Source organism: Monopterus albus, unplaced genomic scaffold (assembly GCF_001952655.1).
Source record: "Monopterus albus unplaced genomic scaffold, M_albus_1.0 scaffold16.1, whole genome shotgun sequence".
NCBI lineage: Eukaryota > Metazoa > Chordata > Actinopteri > Synbranchiformes > Synbranchidae > Monopterus > Monopterus albus.
Genome location: NW_018127896.1, coordinates 384,753 through 390,957, shown reverse-complemented (window position 1 = coordinate 390,957; position 6,205 = coordinate 384,753).

The following is a 6,205-nucleotide window of genomic DNA, read 5'->3' as shown; positions in this document are numbered from 1 at the left end:
CCAATAGACAGACTGCTTTTACAGTCAAGGTTAAGTCTGACTTGAGCTTGCAGTCCGACAGGTCTCTTACCCCAACACAAGCACAGCCTTTCTGAAGCAAATACAGACAAACTTGTGAAGAGGCGCAAGGGTTTTTACAGATATATAACTTGTAGCCCCACTAAACAGCACAAAGATATATTAAACCCACAGGCAAAACAAACCAGTGGGTTAAACATGGTGAGGCCTTGAATGTCATGAAAGCAGCTCAAAGAAACAAGGTAAGGATTAATTATGGCCTTATGTGTACCTCACTGACCAGTGAGCAGCACTCTTAATAATGTATGGGGGTCAAAACCAGGATACAGTCATTACATGTCTAAAAGGATGATAAAAGATTCGAAAGCTGTTTGTGGGTAGTCAGTGCTTGAGATGACATGGTTAAAGCACCAAGATTGAGTAAAAGCTTTGAAATCACTTAAACTGTAGCAAGTGAGAGCAACTGCTGAGATCTGGGAACACAGCCACATTGAAATTAAAAAGCACAAGCAGTGATGTGACGTGACTAGTTTTACACATGACAACAGGTTAGTCAAATGACATGTATCCCAAAGCTAAAATGAAAAGCAACACTCCTAAAATAAACATCTTCCTAAACTGGGCTTTTATTAAAACATTCTTCCAGCAATGTTGCATTGGGAGGTCTCAGCAATTAACCCGATGATGTGATGATTACAATCTAGCGTAACTCATTAAACCAGTGGCCACCTATATTAATACAGGTTTTAATTAGGTTTTCTATTTTTAAAAATTGTTGCTGCTAGATTAGACTACTACTAGGGAATGCACAGATACAAAAGACCTATAATAGCCCTGCAACAGAAAATACAATTGCAGAGTGTAATATACATACAGTATTTGGTAACACTGTGTCAGAGGGTGGAATTAGTGGTGTTGTTGTTGTATTGAACTCTATTGTATTGCAAGGTGTATATTATATTGTTGCACTGTGTCTTTTGCCAGTTTTACATATGGGTAGTGCAGGTGCTGTGACAGAGGGAAAACATTAGGTGCACCTCACACTTAAAAGGAAATTACATTGTGTGATGGGTTAGATGCATGTGCTCGCCCCCTAAAGGTCTAAATAAACCTTAAATCATTCCCAAGAAGAACAAGGAACCAGAACAACGTAATAATTGGACACCAGAAAGTTTAATAAATAGATGTAAAACTTCTGGTGAAGATTTTGACATATCATTTAGATCCTACGGGCAATTTAGAGTTGCCAATCAACCTAAGCTGCAGGTCTTTGGACTGTGTGTGGGAAGAAGCCGGAGCGTCCGGAGAGAACCTACGCAAGCACAGGGAGAACATGCAAACTCCCCTTACGAAACAAGAATATATTGCAATATAATGCATAATACATTTTCATATATGGAAAACTAGTGCTTATATTTTTCAGTATACTGTAATATGTGTATGGAACATGTATGGTTATATATTGATAAAATAAAAAATAATATTGCAATGGGGACAAAATCTGCACTAAATTTTTACATATAATAGTTTTATTGAAACAAATTCATTCATTCATTTCTCTTTCATCAGTTAACATGAGCAGTCATCTCACTATATTATTTATATAGTTACACATCTCATAAATGAAAATACAGTATATGATATTACATAGGGGAAAAAGTTGGACAATCTGATGCCTTGTTAAAGTCACTTTGTCAGCATGATAGGAGGAAAATATTTTATATTTATACCTTAATGGATTGAGTGCTCACTTTCAAACTGTATGCCTGTACTGATGTATTCATTTCAATGTGGTCCAGTTTTCCCATAGTGGATATGCGCGTGCTACTGAGCGCGAATCGCGGATAAGTGAGCTGTGATTGGTTCACAAAACCATAAACATTTAAATCAATGACTACTAGCCAATGGCTGCATAGTAGTCATCGCCAATCACAGTACAGTAAGGTTGCTAACGTTGTAGGGAGAAGTAACAAAGGCTTCGAGTTTGACGGGATGACGAAGTATCGTTATTCCCCGGTGTCTTGGATTCAGGGCCCAGATAAAGATGCGGTTAGCGCTGTACCAACAGCCTGGATAATAGACTTTGATGCGACAGATATTTCCAGGACATATCTTGTGGAACGTCGTGTGGCTAACACCAAGAAGCTTGCCAAGGGATGGCAAGTTGAGCATGCAGTGTTGCTGCACTTAGCAGGCAAGTAATGACCATAACCTAACCTTTTTAGCATGCTAATAAAGTAACATTACTTGTGTTACTGTGACATTAGCAGTGTATAGCCAGGTATACATTTTTGCCAAATAAGCTACCTGAATTGTTAAACTCACTCTGGGACCGGAAGGTTCATGAAGTTACTTTGCAATAATGATCAAAAGTTGTAACGTTACATTACCTGGATTTACAGAGCTGACATTTCTTTTAAAATAAATCAGTACTGGGACTCAGTGTTATTTTCCAGATTGTTCTGTTAGCCCATGGTGTTGATTTTTGGCATATTGCTGGCATTAAAACTCTTATCTTCCTACATTAATGTAGAAAAAGAGTCTACATTGAAATCTGCTGAGCGGGAACTTTTAAAGGTGGACACACCCAAAGATCACAAAAGAGCCAGAAAACCCAAGATGACAGTTCAACTCCCACTGAAGACAAAAACTGGGAAATGCCAAGAATAGTAATTGAACAGCTATACACCGATCAGACAGAACATTATGACATCTGTACTTCTGTATTCACTTCAATGCAACATTTCTGCCTTAACGTGTGTGTTTATAAATCTGCTTATAGTCCACATCATAGTGTATATATAGTATGTCAGAGTTTCTAACATGATGGCTTTTTAATACATTAGCAATTGTAACTTGAAAATAACCTCAAAACTAGAACAGGTGTCAAATTAGAATATCTGTGTAATGGTTAATGTATAATCAAAATAATTGTCTTTACCCTTCATTTTAGATGAAATCCATAAATGTGTATTTCATTTCAGATGAAATGATTTAATGTGGTTAATTATTCATTTCACTTTGCAAGAGTCTGATGATGATTCCCATTCAGATACTAGAAAACAGGTGGGCTTGCATAAAAAAAACCAATCATTACTTTGACACACTGCCTTAAAGTGCCTGTGGCATGCTCAGGTACCAAAGATTTCCAAGAGAAAATCCTGCTATTTTTGTAATTACAATTTTAGAATTTGTGGTAAGTCTATCGTCTCAGAATATTTTGAATGGGGAATGGTGGAGGACTGTCTCTTACAATGTGAAAACCTGTATAATTTTGTTGTACATTTTTAATTTTATTTATAATATTAAAATTCCAAAGATTCCAGCCTTGTTAGTGGACATAATAAAGTTTAGCACCAAGAATAATCCCACCAAAGCGTGAATGAGGTTGAAAGTGTGGGGGAAGCTGTGACACCTTACAAGCCTTCAGAAGTAAGTATTTTTGCAATGGGTATATTTTCAGTTGAAATTAAAAACATACAGTGTAGCATTGTGTTGCTTATGGTGATTTCATTTGCTTTTTGTTTATTTTGTGTTTAATAAGGTGAAACTGAGGAATGATGGAGACATCACTGTCTCAGCTCATTGTTAGAAGACTGCAAAAGCACAAAACACAGCCAATGCGATGGCACGAGTGCTGCTGATGGGCCTTTTTAGTGTTGATGTTCTCCGACTGGAGGGATCAACAAGATTGATCCTACAGCAGAGCGACGGCAGGCTCTTGATGGGAAAACAAGCTTTACCTGGTAAGATATGCAATATTATCAGAGCTGTGAAAGGCTGTCCTTTTTTTGCATTTATTTCCTTATTTTTTATAGCTATACTGATTGTTAGTAGACAAATTGCCTTCTGAGCACAAGTAGTTTGAGTCACCCAGTTTCAGTATTATTATATAGAAAGGGCTCTTAGGACAAACATCATTATGGATTAAGTTAATGCCTTAAAATAAAATACTAGCTCATTAGGATCTTTGACTACCACAGCCAGCAGCATATACTATATATTCGCATTTCAGCTTGTCCTGATGTTTTGTCTCGTAGTGCTGTTTTAGGTTATATTCCTTAATTACAGCCACATTAGCTCCACAAATAAGACACACGGGTTTACCGACAATGTCAGTAAACATATACTCAGCCTCCCACCAGTTTAGAAAGGCTCTGTTTTCAGAATTAACTTTTCTCTTGGCCATTATTAGGGGCTAGCTTTGACTTGAAATTACTCGCCGGGCTGGATGTGGCCTGTAGGCCTTGAGTTTGACACATGTGGCCTACATGTTCTAATATAAATGTAAATATATATATATATATATATAAATACCCAGTACACCATCATTTGTTACTCAGAAATGTCCATATATTTTAAAGTATATTGTTGATTATAAAATTACAAACATCAAGATATTAATATTGGAATTTGGTAGATCAAGTCTTTTCTTAATTTGCTTGTCCAGCCGGGTCCTCAAATAGGTCTCTGTCCTCTCTCCTTTCGCTGCAGGGCACACTTGAGGTCCCGTGTGATCTGAAGGTGCATAGCCTTGTCCTGCTCATACTTCATGCGAGCCTTCTTCAGTGAATCTGTTTGGCTCTTAGAGAGCTCTTTATATTTGCTCAACGTACCAACAGCCTGGATAATAGACTTTGATGCGACAGATATTTCCAGGACATATCTTGTGGAACGTCGTGTGGCTAACACCAAGAAGCTTGCCAAGGGATGGCAAGTTGAGCATGCAGTGTTGCTGCACTTAGCAGGCAAGTAATGACCATAACCTAACCTTTTTAGCATGCTAATAAAGTAACATTACTTGTGTTACTGTGACATTAGCAGTGTATAGCCAGGTATACATTTTTGCCAAATAAGCTACCTGAATTGTTAAACTCACTCTGGGACCGGAAGGTTCATGAAGTTACTTTGCAATAATGATCAAAAGTTGTAACGTTACATTACCTGGATTTACAGAGCTGACATTTCTTTTAAAATAAATCAGTACTGGGACTCAGTGTTATTTTCCAGATTGTTCTGTTAGCCCATGGTGTTGATTTTTGGCATATTGCTGGCATTAAAACTCTTATCTTCCTACATTAATGTAAAAAAAGAGTCTACATTGAAATCTGCTGAGCGGGAACTTTTAAAGGTGGACACACCCAAAGACCACAAAAGAGCCAGAAAACCCAAGATGACAGTTCAACTCCCACTGAAGACAAAAACTGGGAAATGCCAAGAATAGTAATTGAACAGCTATACACCGATCAGACAGAACATTATGACATCTGTACTTCTGTATTCACTTCAATGCAACATTTCTGCCTTAACGTGTGTGTTTATAAATCTGCTTATAGTCCACATCATAGTGTATATATAGTATGTCAGAGTTTCTAACATGATGGCTTTTTAATACATTAGCAATTGTAACTTGAAAATAACCTCAAAACTAGAACAGGTGTCAAATTAGAATATCTGTGTAATGGTTAATGTATAATCAAAAGTAATTGTCTTTACCCTTCATTTTAGATGAAATCCATAAATGTGTATTTCATTTCAGATGAAATGATTTAATGTGGTTAATTATTCATTTCACTTTGCAAGAGTCTGATGATGATTCCCATTCAGATACTAGAAAACAGGTGGGCTTGCATAAAAAAAACCAATCATTACTTTGACACACTGCCTTAAAGTGCCTGTGGCATGCTCAGGTACCAAAGATTTCCAAGAGAAAATCCTGCTATTTTTGTAATTACAATTTTAGAATTTGTGGTAAGTCTATCGTCTCAGAATATTTTGAATGGGGAATGGTGGAGGACTGTCTCTTACAATGTGAAAACCTGTATAATTTTGTAGCACATTTTTAATTTTATTTATAATATTAAAATTCCAAAGATTCCAGCTTTGTTAGTGGACATAATAAAGTTTAGCACCAAGAATAATCCCACCAAAGCGTGAATGAGGTTGAAAGTGTGGGGGAAGCTGTGACACCTTACAAGCCTTCAGAAGTAAGTATTTTTGCAATGGGTATATTTTCAGTTGAAATTAAAAACATACAGTGTAGCATTGTGTTGCTTATGGTGATTTCATTTGCTTTTTGTTTATTTTGTGTTTAATAAGGTGAAACTGAGGAATGATGGAGACATCACTGTCTCAGCTCATTGTTAGAAGACTGCAAAAGCACAAAACACAGCCAATGTGATGGCAC